At 41.2% G+C, this 18,439-nt stretch overlaps 1 protein-coding gene across 1 annotated transcript in view; it reads right to left on the bottom strand.

The window, feature by feature from the left end:
- The window catches only part of LOC146003648 (dorsal-ventral patterning tolloid-like protein 1), a 596,739-nt gene that overhangs the window by 311,855 nt on the left and 266,445 nt on the right, over nt 1–18,439 (bottom strand). Inside the window, exon 2 of the mRNA XM_083141997.1 lies at nt 9,268–9,327. The gene's annotated coding sequence lies outside the window, so the exon portion shown is untranslated. The remainder of the gene's footprint in view (nt 1–9,267; nt 9,328–18,439) is intronic.

Below are 18,439 nucleotides of genomic sequence, written 5' to 3'. Positions count from 1 at the left end.
TAACATGAAACTTAACACCGAGTATCAACTTTGTCCATGTGGATATTTTGTGAACATTAAAGAAGAAAATTATGCTCTACATGAATGTTCAGTATGCAGAAATGTTTACCCAGATGTAAAAAGAAAAAAGTTTTGTACGAAGTAAAAACGAACATGGATAAAAGACAGCTGTGAAGTCGTTTGCAAAAAATTTTGGATCTGTATCGATGGTCTGCGAGGGTATTTATCGATAAAAGAACGTTAAATCTTTACGAGGTACAGGGTTGTGCAAGAAGAACGCATGCTTTTGGAATAAGTGTAACAGCGTTAATTTTCAAGATATAAAAGATTTTTAACACCAAAACCATTGGTAATAAATGCAGTTTGGATAGGTATACAGTGATGATTTAAGTATGGAAGATGACGTCATTGTTGCTGTACACATAACCGGAGCGTCTCCTCAAACAGGCTCCTCATTACCGATCTCTCCTAGGTATTCAATGCCCTGTGAGGCTACTAGTTCTACTTTCCTATGCTTTTCAAGCCACGATTTAGAGCAGGGCCACCAAAACTACGGGCCGCAGCGGCGGAGATATATGGCACCGAAGAGTACGTTCAGAAGCGGGAGAGATGGTGGTGAATGTTCAAAAGCAAATGGAAAATTCACTGCTCGAAGAACTTTTGCAGTGTGGAAAGCGCTTCTGCGATGCAAGGCTATCGGCAAGAACGACCACGTGACTCAGCACGGACTGAGGAGAAGGCGATACAGTTATGCCTTTCGCCCTGTACATAATATTTTCGGTTACCTTTCTAGAGGCACCCTGTACATAAAACCGAGTTTGATTCAAATTTTGTCATTTGTCTTGCTCTATTTTGTACTCCCAAACTTAATAATAGCTGTTATAGTGATGATTATTATGACAGGGCCACTCTGACCTCCATTACTTTCATCTTCCACTTCCTGCTCCTTCAGCCGTCCTGACGCTTGTGCGGGGAGGTGAGAAAAGGGATAATACCAACATAGGATAAATCCCGTAGCGGAAACATCAAGGATGTCGCGGCTTAAGGTCTCTCGGGAGGGGATCGAAGTGTCTGCGCCTATCAGAAAGGTGATGGCCGCGGAGAGGTCTTCGTGCAAGATCTTCCTCTCCGAACAAGGTTGCCAACTCACACACTTTATCGCTAGATCTTGTGGTCGCATTCTTCTAATCAATGCTACATATCAGGGGGGATTGATTCAAATCAGTTTGATTTAAATCACTCTAAATAATAAAGAATAATGTACATTAGGATTTTGTAGATATTAGAAACACTTCTGGTGAAAGTACTCTCGTAATCATTTGATGGTGGTTATTAGGTTGTAAGATAGGAAAATAAAGGATGCACTGATGGTGTGAAGCTCATACGAAAGGAAGTGTAAACACAGATTTCTCTTGATTTAAAATTCAATAATTTTATGGGTAAGAATAGGAAACATTTTGTGTAGAAAAATATACAAAATAGTAATTATGTAAACCATAAATAGTGTCAATATCAGTAAACTAAATAAACATGGCAGCTGATATTTTTCGAACTATCATTAAAAAAATCTCCAAAATTCAGGTCAGAAGACTAAAAATATTTAAGTTAATATTTTAAGTACAATTAAAGAGTACATCCAGAATGTTTTAGTTTTACCGGAAGAAAAGTTACTAAAATTATTATTAGTTTCATTAACAAACTCAACAAATATTTCCATAGTAGTTACAGTATCAAAAACAGAAAAATGTGTCTACGTATATTTTTACTAGAAAAAGCCTTTCTGTGCCAAAAACCATGCAAGCAATTTTAAGCATGTTTTTTTTAAAAAAAATAATTTAAATAAAAAACTGATTTAAATTAAAAAAAATAACAAAAATGTTTTTTTAAAATAAAAATCATGTTTTTTTTATCCACCCTGCTACAAATGTTGAAATATTTGCAAAATATCCAATCATATTGTTTCACACTAATGAAAGAGCTTACATGTGCGATACTGAGATACAAATAAAATATGGATTAATATAATGTAACTGAAAACCTAGCGTAGGGGCGTTTGGGAGGGGCTACAAATGATTGCATTGATGAAGGGACACCCACACAGAACATCTATAGCCAGATCGGGATTCGAACCCGGGGCCCCTGGCGTCGTAGCGCTTTGCCATTTATACTTGCGTAGGAATATCCTAACCAAGTCAGTACTCGAATCCGTAAGCCATAACGTACTCATATAAGTCACCTTATATAGCCGGATGTCCAGTCACCACAATTCCTTCACATCGCGCTGCGACGCAAAGGGTCCCGCTCGGGCTTGGTTGTTTGTGAATGTACATTCATCAATTTCATCATTTCATCACACATCCCAATCTTCGCAAATTAGCCAAGAGGCACAATTCGCGAAGTAAAATCAATCAATGAATCAATCACATTTCCTTATCGATTTTGATAAATTGATTTCGTTCATTGCTTTTCCTCCGCCTTGGGATATTCGTGAAGATGAAGATGAGTAACGAAATTGATGAATAAACACTCGCCAAGAACACCAATGCCCAGGGCGGATTCCTTATCAACAACACACATAGTGCAAGAGATACAAAGATAAAATGGAATTTAATAAAAAAAAACTTTCAAATACCAGTTAAGTGTGAGAGAAGTTATATCAAGTTAGGACTTGTTCATATCTCAGCAGCTACAATTGCTAGAGTCGAGACGACTCACAATATGCAGGAATGAGCAGGTTACAAGTTCAGTTTAGTTCCCAACTTTTGTTCTTTTTTTGCGACAAATTAACTTCCTATCCTGGCAACACTGATGCAAGCACTCGATCCGCTGTCAGATTACGTAGCGCAAGGTTCACTTATTTTATCGCCGACATCCTGACAGATAAACAAACAGGAGATGGCTCTCGGAGCGGAGAGAGAGGGGGAGAGATTTGACCTTCTCCTGGCGTTTCCGTGTCATCGATTTCATCCGGCAGAGAGCGCTGATTTCGCATCCGCCGCGGTCACTGCTTTCCATCTCTCTGGGATCACAAAGATCTCGCCTGTTTCTAAAACTCAAACCCCACGCAACCTTCTGGTCTGTGAGGTATATTTTATGACACCTGCGCCGTCTCGTGGCTGGGTTGATTCATAATCTCGACACCAGGGTTGTTAAAGGTCCAGGAATTTTAAATCAATTCAATTCCGGTCCAGTAGAGAAAATCAGTAAGCGTAAAGAACCTTTTTATCTGTAAAGTATTTAAATTCGGTCCAAGAACCTTTTTTCAAGATGAATTTAAATACGGTACATGAACCTTCTTTCAGACAATTTAAATTCGGTCCAGGAATTTTTTTCCGGCTCAATTTAAATTCGGTCCAGGAATCTTTTTTCAATTAAACAATATGCAACTTGGACCGAATTTAAATTATGCGAGAAAAAATGTTCCGGTCCTGCAGCGGGACCCAATAGAATTTGTGGGTTTCTGGACCTTTAAGAACCCTGCTCGACACCCAAAGTTCTGGGTTCGAGTCTCGTCCTAAGCATGGGTGTCGATTAAGGTAACAAGTCGCACGGGAACGCATTTTTATTAGAGCTGAGCCGATACCGATATTCTCACCGATACCGACGCTTGAAAACTGGAATAACTAAAAGTTAATTTCATTACCAACATTTTCACTTTCAAATATTTGACAATCATATCAGAATAGTAAATTACATGTTACCACAAAATTCTGTTCCTTTTCACTCAAAACTGGTGGAAAATTTTTAAAGATGTTCGATTTTTGCAAAATTTCCACGTTAATTATAGTTCTTCTCTGGTCTTACGGCGAGCGCTCTACATGCTTGCAAGGGAAGTGGGGAGCGGGGAATACGCCGCAGACCAATCAGACTACGGCGGTGGCGCCGAGAGTTACGACGTCGCGAGAGGATGTGCTGCGCGCACCTCGTTCTGCAGGCTGCTGAGTTTCTTATCGCGCTGGATTGGTCTTCCTACACTTCTCTTGCCAGCATGTAGGGCGCCCGCAGTAAGACTGGACAAGAACTATAGACCCCGTGCGTGTGTCATGCGACATTTTTCAAGAGACCGGAAAAGTAAATTCCAACAAATACCATTGGTATCGGCCGATAGCGGTACATCGTCATCGGTAACGACTGAGCCTTCATTTCTTCGTAAATACATATCTTCATATGATACGAAAATCAATGTCATTTTGATTAATTGATTGATTTGTTTCATTTTACTCCGCTTTTTGTGCCACTTTTGGCTAATTTGCGAAGATGAGGGGGGGAGGAGTGATGATATGATGAAATTGATGAATGGACGCTCGCAAACATCCATCCCCTGGCCGGGATTCGAACCCAGGCACCTGGCGTCGTAGCGCGACAACACTGCCACGGGGGTCTGCCCAATGTCGTTTTGTATTATCTTTTCGAATCGTTTTATGCAAGTTCGAAAATTGCTACTTTTATTTTCCATATTTTTACATGCATTACCTTGCAGCACATATTTTAGCTATTTCGTACATATACTAAATTCCACACTTTTAAACGTTTCCCAATATATATTTAATGCTATTTCTAAATTTTCCTTCCTTGTGTTAAATACCAAAGATTTTCCGTTCATCTGCATTCTGTTCGTTTTGAACTATCGTAGTGTGGAAAATGAAAGGGAGTGCGCCCACTTTGTGATCTCTCTGTATATATTGTTTACAAGTATGTAAATATTGGTTAACACGAACTTACGAGGGTGAACCTGAAACCGACACAAACAATAAACACGAGGCAATGCTGAGAGCCAGTGATGTGCCGTAGACTATACGTTTACGTCTACATGCGTTGTCTACACGTAATCTACGCGTAGGTTACATTGGATTGTAGTTTACATAGACTACGTATAAAATCTAAAGTACATTAAAATTAATTTTCAAGGGTTTCATGAAAGGAAAGTGACATTTTCAACTATATTGCTTCCTAACGAAATGAAAAGAACCCTATTTACAACAATTCTCGTCTCGTCTATTATCAACTATGGAAGAAGTTAAATAGTATACAAAAAATAACAACAGATGGCAGTCGTGAGGCAAGAGTGGTCGTTTTCGCATAAAACACTAGAATATTTCCTATATTAGGTTTCTTCCTAGGTGAGAAATTGTTCGAATTTGGAAGCAAGAGTATGAAAAGTTATCCTACACATTAGCAACTGATACGCAGTATAATTTTATTTTAATTCCACAACGCCCTTTGCTAAGTTATCACCTTTCGCCATGTTGTTTACATATATTACGTAATCTACGTGTATAAAATAGTCTGTGTGTAGAATACGCGTAGACGCACTTCACTGGCTGAGACACAAGTAGTAAGAACATTTTTCAATTACCAGTAATCATGAGAATGTTTCATTCATTCTGTTTGGCGTTTGGTAGAAAATTGTTTGCAGTCGTACTTGAAGAGAAACGTACAAGGTACACAAGTTTGTAACTCTTCGTGTAACCGTATTGCAAATTTGTCTCGAACCAGCAAGTTCTATTTCTTCATTCTGTATCACGCGACTCCAGCTCCCTCGCGTGGGAAACTTGGGAAACAGCCTCTGTGCCCTCGCTACAGTGATTCCAACTCTACCATAATGCTACTAAACCTAGTGTCTCGTTGTTATTACCAAAAGGGACGATATGCATGATAAAGAGGACAAAATCCTCAGGCAGCGAACAACGGAGGATAGGTGGTCTTGTAAGAAGATGAAAGTAATGTTATTCTAGAAGAGGCATGTGGTTTGATAGGGGATAAGCAATGGATGTGTGTGTGAGTGGGGGTGGGGGTGTGTATATTTAGTTGTTCTGGCATTACTCTCGAACGCCTGGAGCAATTTCAACCAAGCTTGGTACACGTATCACTTGCAATCTGAAATCAATACTATGGGGGTAAGACACCCCTGGCATCCTTAGGGGTGAGGTGGGAAGGGGATGACATGTAAAAATAATCGAGTACCACCGATATTAAATTCCGTGCAAACAGAAATCCGTGAATATATGCAATCCCGCACAACGATAGTGTTTCTCGGGTTGTCTAACATTCAGGCTGCGTTGCGAATGGAATCCATTATTTTCGTGACACTCCCAATGAGGTTCAACTCCAAGTTCATCACCGATCGGCGGGGGGGTGAGAGTGGGTGAAAAATAAAATGCAACAAATGACCTACATTAGTGTACTAGAAAACAGTAAAATATGTACACTCACCGGCAATATAAATGGGGCACCTAGACTTTGAAATACTCGCTTCCTTGTACAGCGTTATGTGTGTTGCATAACTCTACGGCGATGGTAGCTTGTCATTGAAGAGAATTGCTATTAAAATCCACTTATCGCCGTTGCAACACACATAACGCCTTGGAAGGAAGCGAGTATTTTGGGGTATTTATATTGCCGCTGACTGTACATACGTATACATATGTATTAAAACTACAGAAATGTGTACTGAAACTATTCAAAAAGTAAGAAATATATAACATCAGAAACATATTACCAGCATTTCCATCCTGTTTTCATGGAACAAATTTCTCAAGTTAGACAAACCAAAATAACTATATCTCAGATTTGATATTTAACTTAATCCTGCAACTTTTCCAACACGCATAACAGTAAGGAACAAAAATGTGTTTCAAATATGACGAAATTTATTGAAGACGTTTTTGCGGTAATTGAAAGAAAACAGTTTTAAAAGTTCAGGAGTTGTTCAATGCCGGGTTGTTAATGGTCCAGGAATTTTAAATAAATTCTATTCCGGTCCAGGATAGAAAATCAGCAAGCGTAAACGGGTTCTGGACCGTGAAGAACTTCTTACCTGTAAAGTATTTCAATTCGGTCCAGGTACCTTTTTTCCAGATCAATTTAAATACGGTCCTGGAACCTTTTTTTTCGGATCAATTTAAATTCGGTCCAGGAACGTTTTTTTAATTAAACAATACGCAACTTGGACCGAATTTAAATTGTGCGAGAAAAGAAGATTCCGGTCCAGCAGCGGAAACCAATAGAACCCATTAGAATTCATGGGTTCCTGGACGTTTAACAACCCCGGTTCAAAGTGCATATTTATTTGCATATTTGGCACCTTTTTAGTACATATTTGCTTGCATATTTTATGTATTTTAAGTGCATAACTATCCGGTCCCTAACCATTAACATATAAGTGCTACGCAACTCGAATCTAAATGGCCGTTAATATAGATCGCGCATTTTGTCAAAATTCATCATTGCTGGTGTTGCAATAACACAGATTAATGGTTGTAATATACACCAATTTAAAACCTGTATTTGTTCAGTTTTTCTTTTTTTGGTCAGTTAAAACAGTAATTTTGATGACTTGACTAGTTTTCACCCCTGTTTATTTTACTTCACTTTTCTTACAGTTTTGTTTAATCGCGAAGATGAGGATGAGTTACGATATGATGAATTTCATGCATGGACATTCACAAACAACACTCATGCTTAGGCCTGGATTCGAACCCGTACCGCCCTGTGCTAACCACTCCGCCACGGAGGTCAGTCGGCTTTGTGAAAGAAAAAATTTGATTTGATTTGATTTAGTTTATTTTACTTCGCGTTTTGTGCCTCTTGGCTAATTTGCGAAGATGGGGATGAGTGATGAAATGATGAAATTGATGAATGGACATTCACAAACAACCAAGCCCGACCGGGATTCGAACCCGGGACCCTTGGCATCGCAGCGTGATGTGCAAACCACTCGGCCACAGGGTCGGGCGGCTTTGTGAAAGAAAAAACAAAGAAAAAATGGAATATCATGAAATCCTGGTAACAAAAAAACACTTGTTTTCCCTCAGTTTTCACTCTGAATGAATTTCCCAAATTCCCCGAATTCTCAATGGCTTTTCCCTAACTTTGCAAGCAATATTATGTCAGTGGTAAGTCTGTATTTTCATCCATCTTCACTGTCGCTCTAACTTAATGGTAGAAAACTATGCCCAATATGAACAACGTAAAAACACGCCTAACATAACCTGGCGCTTTTATTTCTCGCGCAGTTGGCAACGCTCCGCCCGGAGGAAGGAGGCGCATCTCAGCTTCCCGTCGCCACGGCAACGTCGACTCCGTTCGCGTCACATTCCTCGGCCCTCGGTCACGTGGGCCACATTAAGCAAACCGGTCGCCATGGCAACGGGTCGGGCCGCACATTTCGGTATCGGCATTCCTCGTTCCCGAGATCGTTACGAGAGGGCGTTGTTTGGACCCGCAGGGCCGGGCTGATGAAAAGGGCGGGTGGGGGACCACCCTTGGGGGAGCAGATCCCGTCAAAATCTTCGGGAAATTGCATTCGACTGAACTGTAGCCAGTGGCGAGCGTGGAGGATTGTTGGGTGAGTTTCGTAACTCTTCTTTGGCCCATTCCCACAACACCTTTTTCAAAAAACACATGGAAAGATTTCAAAATTTGTGACTGCTAAACTAAAGCACGGCCATGAAATGAGGCGGGTGGCAGAAGTTCGCGCTGTTGCCACGTCGGAGCACAAGCCCATGTGTTCGGAGGTTTAAGATAATAAAAAATCTCGTTGTAGAATTGGTCCTCGTAATCAGTGTGATACAAACTCACAGTGTTTGCTCGAAAGGTCAGGAATAACACGAGAGAGGTCGGTCTGACGCTCGAACTAGGCAACGCAGCCCGGTCGACGTTGCCACATAGTGCGCGGGAGTCAGCGACTTTTGTCCCGCTCTCGCTTTCCTTTTCCTACACTTGGCACCAGCGCAATTCTGCCCAGCCGCCTATTTTCATGGCCGTGCGTTTAGGCATGACCCCTTTTAAGAAATTTCTGGCAACGCACTGGTTACCATGGTAGCCGGGAGAGGGGCGGTTCAAGATAAAATTTTCACTTGGGCGAGGTGGATTTTGGCGCCCCCTACTTACCACCCTGTCCTCCCCCCTTAACTTTCAGTTTGCGTTCTACACTCTGTTCCGAGTGTCTCTGGAGCAAGCGAACGAAGAACAAGTCTCTGCGCAAGTAGTGGCGAGAGGGGAAGTGAAAGAAAACGCGGCTGCAACTACCAACCGTTTATAGCAGCGCGCACTGCTTCGCTCGGCCCACTCGCTTTCTCCCCTTCTGTACCGTTATGCGCGGCCTCTGCTCCATACTTAGTACTCAACGAAAACAATGTTGTTGTTTTTCTTGCATATAGAAGCGAAGAAGAAAATATTACCAGTTAACTACATCGATACACCAAAAGTTAAGAAACAGTGTCATGAGATTGTTTCACTGACTATTTTACACGTGTGTGTACTCACCATATCGTCGGCGTCCGGAAAGGAAGCCCAATCAGAATGGAAGGCCTCGAGAATTCTCAGCTGTAAAAGAAGAGAAGATTGCTAAATTAATATTTGCAAATATTAGTCATCTACATGCAAGTGTTGCCACCTTACATAATAATTCACCAAAGAAGGAAACAACAATTTTCTACACGTAATTTTACATCATTTTCAAACATGAACGTTAAAATCGAGGATTATGATGATTATTGTCTCAAATGTGCAGTTGCTAGAGTGTTTCACTCACTCCAATGTGTATGGCAATGATTTATGTGATGAAGGAACACACACGTCTGGGTGAGGATGATAAAATTAGTTTAGTTGAGCTGTTTCGTTACGTTGCTTTTTAATATTACTAGGGAAAGGATTTTAAGGTGCAAAATTATGGTCGGGAAAGGAAAAAAAATGTTCTGAAAATGTTTTCAAAAAGATGCAAGAAAAGGTGCTGATAAAATGCCTTCATTCTCTTGTTCTGCGCCTTCTGTATATAATTCGCGCGGACCTCAGAGAGAACTGTGGATCTGCCGAATAGGTGTTGTTGAAGTTGTTTTCACTCGCGGGTTTTGCTACGTTATCTTGGGAACTATTGAGGCTGCAATGATTTTAGAGCTCTCGTTGTGTTCTACAAAAAGAGTTATATGATTTTATGTAGCTGTTCAAGAAGAGTTAAAATTATTGAACTTTCTGTCCAATTTTTTAACAAAACATGGAAGAAAAGGAAGGAAGAAGTGCTGAAGCATGGAAAATGGAATAAATGTGCTAATCTCATAAGAAGGTGCAACAAAGTGTGTTCATTTTACTTGACTTCATGTCCTAAAATATATATATCTCAAACCATCGGTATGAAAACACTATATTTTTCGAAACATGCTGCACCTTAAAATCCATGCAACTAACGTTTTCGTTGGGATTACTAAAAAATTAACCAACTGGGATAAATGAGATGCTTTATGCTAGAATTTGAAAAATCTTTAAGCTCTCGCGGTGGCCGCGGTGGCTCAATGTCGGCCCCCGTGGTGGAGTGGTTAGCACATCGCGCTACTACGCCAGGGGTCCCGGGTTCAAATCCCGGATCGGATGTTTGTGATTGTCTGTCCTGAAAGTACTGAACGAGAAATTTGAGTGAAATGATATGAGTAAATGAAGTGTGATGGGGAAAGATTACGATTAGAGGCTTTCCTTTATATATATATATACAGGGTGTCATTTTAATGGCGCCCACGGACCACAGATTCGTATAGAGGACATCAAAACAATTAACTTTTCCCAGTAACATTTTTCTCGTTGGTGAGTCGATTCGACGCTACAGCCGTTCAAAGAAGACCATTTTGCCGCCTGGATGCTGGCAACCCAACACAACATTTGATCGTATCTGTGACGTCATTTCCTGCGGCGAAACAGCACACGGCAGGGTTGCAAGGAATACACACATTTTGTAAAAAATGACAAACTACCAACACATTATTAGCTGTAAAACGAAGCGAGAAACGCGTCCAGTACACCGAACATCATAGCCTACCAGCCAGAAGATCAGCAGTCATCTCAGGGGAAGGGGGAAGTGAACCAACGATATGAGAAATGGTAAAAACGTATTCAAAATGAAGTGTCAATATCTGATTTTGTCTCAGCCTACATGTCAAATATCAACAACAATACATTTTATTGGACTTACAGCTTACATGTGGCTGTTTACTCCCAGCTACATGTCAAATATTTGCAAATCTCGTTGCAAGGTTAATATCTACAGGTTTGTGTCCAGATGCCTTGTGGTACTTTGTGCTGATAAGGGAAGTATCCGAGGTTCACATTGTTACATTACGGCTAAAACACGTACAACCGCAGTAACATCTAATGACGAATCATTAGCGAATATACTGTGCTGTTCACAGTTGAAAACTATTACTACATGTGTATCCCGTGCATAGATAAACACAGTCGTTTGAGAGCTTGTATTAGTACTACTTATATCCCTGTATTTTCAACCATTTTTCTCACTTTCCTCATAATGCCCTGAATATACATTATATTATGTGTTGCTTACCTTTGGAATTTTGAGTTCTTTCATTTCTATTTTATCATCTGTTCAGTGTGCCACAGACAACTAGTATCAGAAGGACGAAGTGGATAGACTAAATTGTAGATGTCAACTTGGTAACTAGAGCAGATTTGCAAATACTTGACATGTAAGCTGACAAAATTCGATATGACCATGAATTCTATTTTCTTTCTACCAATTTTTCGTATAGTTTATTTACTTCCTGTTAGGTTACAGAACGTGTTTTCTCGTCTTGATTTACGGTACATAATTTGGCTGATTATAGCAATGTTATTTTTCACAGAATATGTGTGTTCATGGCAACCCTGGAACGCATCGCTTCACGACGGGATATGACATCACAAATTCAATCAAAAGTTGTGTGTGGTTGCCAGCATTCAGGCGGCAAAACGGGCTTTTTTGAACGACTGTAGCGCCGAAACGATGCACCAACGAGAAAAATGTTACTGAGAAAAGTTGTTTGTTTTGATGTCCTCTATACGTTTCCGTGGTCCGTGGGCGCCATTAAAATGACACCCTGTATATATATATATAAATATTCGGCAACGCATCTGACTACCATGCTAAAGGTCCCGGGTTCAATCCCCGGCCGGTTCAAATCCGGGAACTTTTCTAACGCTGGACGCGGCCCCGGCGCCCACCCAGCGTCGAATAACATGGGTACCTGGGGGAAACCCTGGGGGGTAAAGGCGGTCAGGGGCGTGATGCTGATCACATCACCCCCACTCACGACCGGATCAAGAAAGTGTGGAGCGTTACCCCCACACTCCCTATACGCCTACATGGCGTGGTGCTAAGCACAGGGGAGCACTTTACCTTTACCTTTTTAAGCTCTCACGGGTTACTACTACTTTGATTACTTCGGGTTACATGGAGAACTAAAGTAAATTTTAGTTTTCTGAAAACTTAATGCTGCGTAACGAAGCGTAAGCCTGTACATTTTCTAAGAAGCTTCAACCTGTCCAAGGGTCAATCACTTGCTTTTACCAGCTGCCTACTCCTCTTAGGTATTTCAAATATGCAAAGTCAAGTGTTAACAGACTTCCTGGAGTATTGGTGCAGCAAACTAGCAGACAGGTAAACAGGGAGTAATTTTGCTAAGAGAATAGGAAGTCAAAACTTGATGAATCGGCATTGGAGCAAGTTTCCACTGCGACTGGGATAGAGGAGATGAGGCACTCTTTGACTGACTTGAAATAGTCAGGAGCAACTTTTCGTTCTCTCTTCGAACAGACTGACAAGGGAGGTTATGTAAGTGTCCCCCTCCGATTTCAGGTGTATAGAGGGGCCCAAACGAAGAAATACGTGTTTTTGTGTTTCGGCTAAAAAGCAGTTTTAGGGGGCAAACCCCCTCCTCAAATGTCAAGATGACAAATTGAAGTGGTAATCTGATCCCTGTGTCCCCCTCCGATTTCCATGAAACTTGGCAGGTGTATAGAGGGGCCCAAAGGAAGAAATACGTGTTTTTGTGTTTCAGCTAAAATAAATGGTTTTAGGGGGCAAATCCCCCTCAAATGTCAAAAATGAAGACAAATTGAAGTGGTAATCTGACCCCTGTGTCCCCCTCCGATTTCCATGAAACTTGGCAGGTATATAGAGGGGCCCAAACGAAGAAATACGTGTTTTTTTGTTTTGGCTAAAATAAACTGTTTTAGGGGGCAAAACCTGCCTCAAATGTCAAGATGAGGACAAATTAACGTGGGGATCTGACCCGTGTGTCCCCCTCCGATTTCCATGAAAAAAACACGTACTTCTTCCTTTGGGCCCCTCTGTACACCTGCCAAGTTTCATGGAAATCGGAGGGGAACACTTACATAACCTCCCTTGTCAGTCTGACTTAGCCTGACAAGCAAGCCCTCAGTACAGGCTTACACTTCGTTCTTGCATTTTGATCATCAGACTTCACGTTAGACATGTAATTATCCTACTTCACCTAGTATGATTCAGGTTCGAAGGTTTTAAAATCCAAGTGTTGATTGTTTGCTATTTCTAGTTCTTTATTAGTGTATGTTGTACATTAGTACATCCCGTTTCCTTGATGAGGCCATCTGCTATTTTCACTTCCGCTTTCTTCTCTCGCTTCCTCCCCTTCTTTTCGGTTGCGTTTATTCTCCGCTGCAGGGCGCTCAAATGAAGACGAATAGAGGGCTCGTAGTAACGATTTCAAAACAGCTGGTTCCGTTTGCGAGGTTGTTCACTCCGAGCGAATGACGTCAGAGGCTTCTGACGTCACGGCTTTTGCAGAGCATTGGTGGCTGCGGCCCTTCCATGACCTCGCTCCTCGCATCCCAAGGGGGGACAGGGCAGGGCCCACAACCGACGGGGCAAAAATGAAAGTGAAGACCCAGGTACATACTGCTAATCGGGACCATACCAGTGTTTTTAAAGAGCCTCCTTCGGGAATCGAACCCGGGAGCTCTTGATTGGGAATCGGAGGAGTTGATTAGACGCAGATTCTCACTGGATGAACCTATCGGCCAGGGTGTCCATCCTTCTAAATCCATTGCCCCCCTACCCCCTTAAATTATATCACTTCCTTGGTTGTGTTTTAAAAATTTTGATTTCATTTAGTTTATTTTACTTCGCTTTTCTGCCACTTTTGGCTAATTGCGAAGATGAGGGATGAATGATGATATGATGAAATTGATGAAATTGATGAATTTACACTCACAAACACCCATACCTAGGCCGGGATTCGAACCCGGGTCCCCTGGCGTCGAAGTGCGATGTGCTAACCAATCCGCCACGGGGGCCGGCTTGCGTATTAAAAGCGATATTGAATATCATAATAGAAATTATGTACCTTTATGTAGCCATTTTTGGTCTCAATACCTTGAAAGACGGAATATTTTTTAATGATCTAATGTTTTATGTAAATTAGTAAGACAAGATCGGCTGTTCTGAGCTGTTAGAGAAAATAAACTTCCATGGAACATCTTTTACAGCGAGGAACACAACACCTTTCTACACGCCATTCTCAAGGTTAAACGTACATAAAAACTCTCCACTAGTAAGATTTCAGGAATCGTTTAATGGGTTATTTCTAGTGGACGATTTGGACATATTTTTCTATTCATATAATGTTATTAGGCGTAAAAGTCTGTAAAACTATCTACTTTATTTGATTTGACTGTAAATTAGTTTTGACTGTATTTATAATACCGGGTGATCCGTTCGAGATGTCAGAAAAGTAAACCTTTATACACAAGAGGTTAATGTACGTATCTCCGAGCAACTTGTAATATAAGCAAAAAGGATGCAAGTTTCGAGTGAGTGGAGGTTTACTGACTTCAGCTGCGTGGTGGCGGCAGTAGCATGCATAGAATACTCGAAAATTTCGCATACCATACGACATACCACAGACAAAGATATACTATAAGGGATATATATATATATATATATACACACACACACACACACATCTTTATCTGTGGACATACTGTGTGCGCTGTTGTGCCATGACCACCTTTGTTACCATGCACATTAGCGCCACCATGTGGCTGAAATCTGTAAACTTCCACTCATTCGAAACTTGCATCCTTTCTGCTTATATTACAAGTTGCTCGGAGATACGTACATTAACCTCTTGTGTATAAAGGTTTACTTTTCTGACATCTCAAACGGATCACCCGGTATGTTGTTGCACTATTAAAAATTGTAACATTATTTTAACATTATTATTAATATTTGTGTGTATTACTAACGTTATCTTTTTTGTATATTATGTTCAACATAAATGGTACTTCGGTTCTGTGATGGACAAATAAATAAGAATAAAATAATTTCACGGTCTGGGGAATTCTTTCCCAGTGTGCGAAACTTTGGGGGACTAAAGTAAGTGAACAATTACTTCGATGAAATATTACTCCCTGCCCCTGCAAAGAGTCTACCTTACTTGCAAATATTGTGACGGAGACGTTTGGGGGTGTTTTTGCACCCTCTGAAGAACCACCGTTCTCGGCCCCCAATACATCAGGTGGACCAAAAACGTCAGGGGATGAATAATATCCCTCCGCGGGTCCAGCCAAAGCTCTGAGTGGCAGCCCTAATCTTCCTCCAGCGGTGACTGATTGCTACCAGCTTGGAGGAGTCGCCGAGGCAAAGTTGCTATGGAGACGCAGCATCCTTTCTCCATATGAATTAGGCTGTTTTCTCCTTCGGAGAATGGCTGTTGCGAGAGAGGTTCAAGTAGCTAAGAGTCCATGCTGCCTGGTTGACTGAAGAATTCTCGTCTTGCCTCATTTATGCACGCTTCCCGTGAACAAAAGTTTGACGTGTGGGCACTAGAAATCTCAATATTCTGAATACCAATAAAATATACAAGAATCAAGAAGGTGCCCTAAGATGCGCTAAAAGAGTGAGAAAAAAAAGCCATAGACAGTTGGGAAACAGGAACTGAAGGAATACAGCACTAACAGAAGAAGAGGTGCAGAAAGAGTGAAAATGGTCACTGACAGAAGGAAAAGAGTTGCAGAAAGAGTGAAAATGGTCACTGACAGAAGGAAAAGAGATGCTGAAAGAGTGAAAATGGTCACTGACAGAGGGAAAAGAGTTGCAGAAAGAGTGAAAATGGTCACTGACAGAAGGAAAAGAGATTCAGAAAGAGTGAAAATGGTCACTGACAGAGGGAAAAGAGTTGCAGAAAGAGTGAAAATGGTCACTGACAGAAGGAAAAGAGATGCTGAAAGAGTGAAAATGGTCACTGACAGAGGGAAAAGAGTTGCAGAAAGAGTGAAAATGGTCACTGACAGAAGGAAAAGAGATGCTGAAAGACTGAAAATGGTCACTGACAGAGGGAAAAGAGTTGCAGAAAGAGTGAAAATGGTCACTGACAGAAGGAAAAGAGATGCTGAAAGAGTAAAAATGGGCACTGATAGAGGGAAAAGACACTTAAAGAGCGATTATTGTCAGTGAGAAGACGAAAAGAGGCACTCAAAAGAGTGAAAATTGGCAGTGGCAAAAATGGAAAGACCAAGACAAAAGTAATAGACACCGAGTAAAATAGCCTCCAAGAAGAAGAAATAGATACCAAAACGGAAGGAAACTAGTCGCACATGCCTTTACCTATTCCATGAATAGCTTTCCCACAATAAGGGCATAAGAATCCACAGATTCACACGCTTTGAAGAGTAAAGCGCCCATTGTATTTTTAAACACAACCGCAGGGTCGTCGGTAGTTGCTTAGACACAATAGGCTCTGAGGCTCGATTTTTCTCTCTCATTGTTTTCCTTTGTTCTTTTTCCAAACTTTTTTGAAATTTACTCTTGGGAGAGAAGTGTTTACAATCGCGAGGGGGGAAGAATGTAAAGCTAGTTAGATGCTGCTTTTTAAGGGAGGTACGGGACAGGCAGGGTGAAATCAAAAGCTTCTTTGATCTAGATTCATTTTTCCTCTTAGTTTTTGTTTCGAGGATCTTTTTTAATGTATTCACGACCTCCCCCGTCCCTTTTTAGAGTCTTTGGACCTCGGGAGACGAAGGCCTTCCACTTTGCAAATTGCTTTCGTGACAATGGACTGTTGCTCCTCCTTATCGCTCCAACTCTCTCCTCAACTTTCTCGTTTATCTCCTTTTTCGTAGGAGTGAAAAGAGGAACATTAAAATTTCTCCTTTGAATGAAAAGGAGAGATTGATAATTGTTCTTACCAACAATAAACGGAACTAAACATTTAAGGCTTCCTGCCCGGACAATAATTGGATTTTACATTCAACTGGAGAAAAATAATTTTCGTGTTCCTGATGATTCCACCTGGCGAACACGAAGCCATTGTTAGACAGATTGTTGTGAATGAGGAGTTTTGACTAAATTATATTGTACACATTATTGTTGAGAGCAGACAAGATGTTTTCCTTGGATCAGTAGAGGCGATTAGGGTTGGCAGTCCCCCCCCCCCCACATTTTGCTCCCGAAATATGAGCTCTATACTGGTCGCGTTTCCAGCTGGCGGCTGGGAAACAGCGAATCAACGATCAGTTGAATTCCCTTCGACTGACATCGGGCATCCTCGTGTCACAAGGCACCGAAAGCTCTTAGTGGGACGAAACAAATGAGCGTTGGATACACCACATGTTGCCAAACGTATTTTAAAACCAGAGGATGCCTCCCCGATGGCGCAGTAGTAGCGTCACCGCCTTGTAATCAAGGGGTGCCGGGTTCGACACCCATTGAGCCACACGCCCCCGAAGAGGTTTGGGGGACAAAAATAGCCTTGAAGGTCAGCTTCCAACTGAAAATGCGACCAGTATAAGCCATGTCTACCAAGTAAACTGTCATTTTTTTGTCAGATAAAGTCATGTGAGACAAGTCACAATGATTAGATTTTAGCAAATATTTTCAAGTTTAAAACATGATTATTTCAGCTCAGTGGCGTGTCCAGAATTTGGTGGGGGGGGGGGTTACGTGTACCTTTTTAGTATTCAGTCCTCATCTTGCCATCTTTTTCTTCCATTGAGGTTCTTCTTAAGCAATACTAGGCCAAAGAGGGGGCTTGTGACCCCCACCTATTCCCCCTGGGCACGCCACTGTCTCAGCTGAATTCGTAATGAATGCTATTTGAAAATGTAACTCGTAGGAAACAATCGATATTCCTTTTTTTATAATATAGTGGCGGTAGAAGAATCCTTCATTTGTCTGAGAAAGATGGCGCTCTTTTTCATTTATACTATCCGACAAATAAAATGTTACACATTTGATTGATTCCGTTGGTTGATTGTGTGAAAAATATAGATTGTAAAAGCGCTGTAGATTATGATTTCAAAAATATAAAGTTCAATTCATACTCATACTCTGTCTTTATTATATTATATTTAAAGATTGATTGAATTAGGTTCTTCTACGTTGCTTTATCTTCCACTTTTCGCTAATCTTGACGATGAGAATTGACGAAGGGATACTCACAAAAAAGACGCATGCCCAGGCCGGGATTCCAACTCAGACCCCTGGTATATAGCCTGACAAATTAAGTCCCGATATGCGCAGATCGCCGAGGAGCACTTCCTATTACGTCATCCTCCCCACCACTCTTCTACTCACTGGTCTGGCGTTGAGAGTACCAGTGGTGCCAACTCAGAAAAAATTAAGCTAAAACAAATATGA

Source organism: Lepisma saccharinum, chromosome 20, assembly GCF_977018435.1.
Source record: "Lepisma saccharinum chromosome 20, izLepSacc3.1, whole genome shotgun sequence".
Taxonomy (NCBI): domain Eukaryota; kingdom Metazoa; phylum Arthropoda; class Insecta; order Zygentoma; family Lepismatidae; genus Lepisma; species Lepisma saccharinum.
Note: the sequence above shows the minus strand (reverse complement) of the source record. Positions and strands in the feature narration are given on the sequence as shown.